Source organism: Manis pentadactyla, chromosome 10 (assembly GCF_030020395.1).
Source record: "Manis pentadactyla isolate mManPen7 chromosome 10, mManPen7.hap1, whole genome shotgun sequence".
Classification (NCBI taxonomy): Eukaryota; Metazoa; Chordata; class Mammalia; order Pholidota; family Manidae; genus Manis; species Manis pentadactyla.
The window spans coordinates 40874304-40876150 of NC_080028.1; positions in this window are offsets into that span (position 1 = coordinate 40874304).

The window sequence follows — 1847 nt, forward strand, 5'->3', positions numbered from 1 at the left end:
ACCTATACCCTGAAAACTACAAGTCACTCTTAAGAGAAATTAAAGGGGACACTAACAAATGTTAACTCATCCCATGCTCGTGGCTAGGAAGAATTAATAAAGTCAAAATGGCCACCCTGCCCAAAGCAATATACAGATTTGATGCAATCCCTATCAAATTACCAGCAACATTCTTCAACAATCTGGAATAAATAATTCAAAAATTCATATGGAAACACCAAAGACCCCAAATAGACAAAGCAATCCTAAGAAAGAAGGATAAAGTAGGGGGGATCTCACTCCCTAACTTCAAGCTCTACTACAAAGCCATGGTAATCAAGACAATTTGGTACTATCACAAGAACAGAGCCACAGACCAGTGGAACAGATAAGAGACTACAGACATTAACCCAAACATATATGGTCAATTAATATTTGATAAAGGAGCCATAGCCATACAATGGCAAAATGACAGTCTCTTCCACAGATGGTGCTGGCCAAATTGGACAGCTACATGTAGGAGAATGAAACTGGACCATTGTCTAACCCCATACACAAAAGTAAATTCAAAATGGATCAAAGACCTGAATGTAAGTCATGAAACCATAAAACTCTTAGAAAAAAACATAGGCAAAAACCTCTTAGACATAAACATGAGTGACCTCTTCTTGAACGTATCTCCCCGGGCAAGGAAAACAACAGCAAAAATGAACAAGTGGGACTATATTAAGCTCAAAAGCTTCTGTACAGCAAAAGACACCATCAATAGAACAAAAAGGAACCCTACAGTATGGGAGAATATATTTGTAAATGACAGATTAGATAAAGGCTTGACGTCCAAAATATATAAAGAGCTCACACACCTCAACAAACAAAAAACAAATAATCCAATTAAAAAATGGGCAGAGGAACTGAACAGACAGTTCTCCAGAAAGGAAGTACAGATGGAAAACAGACACATGAAAAGATGCTCCACATCGCTAATTGTCAGAGAAATGCCAATTAAAACCACAATGAGTTATCACCTCACACCAGTAAGGATGGCTACCATCCGAAAGACAAACAGCAACAAATGTTGGCAAGGTTGTGGAGAAAGGGGAACACTCCTAGACTGCTGGTGAGAATGTAAATTAGTTCAACCATTGTGGAAAGCAGTATGGAGGTTCCTCAAAATGCTCAAAATAGACTTACCATTTGACCCAGGAATACCACTCCTAGGAATTTACTCTAAGAACGCAGCACTCAAGTTTGAAAAAGACAGATGCACCCCTATATTTATCGCAGCACTATTTACAATAGCCAAGAATTGGAAGCAACCTATCTGTTCATCAGTAGATGAATGGATAAAGAAGATGTGGTACATATACACAATGGAATATTGCTCAGCCATAAGAAAAAACAAATCCTACCATTTGCAACAACATGGATGGAACTAGAGGGTATTATGCTCAGTGAAATAAGCCAAGTGGAGAAAGAGAATACCAAGTGATTTCACTCATCTGTGGAGTATAAGAACAAAGGAAAAACTGAAGGAACAAAACAGCAGCGGAATCACAGAACCCAAGAATGGACTAACAGGTACCAGAGGGAAAGGGACTGGGTAGGATGGGTGGGTAGGGAGGGATAAGAGGGGGAAGAAGAAAGGGGTTATTATGATTAGCATGCATAATGTGGGGGTGGGAGAAACGGGAGGGCTATAGAACACAGAGAAGACAAATGGTGATTGTACAACATTTTGCTATGCTGATGGACAGTGACTGTGAAGGGGTTTGTGGGGGGGACGTGGTATAGGGGAGAGCCTAGTAAACATAATATTCTTCATGTAATGTAGATTAGTGATAACAAAAAAAAAAGGAAAGAAAAAGGGG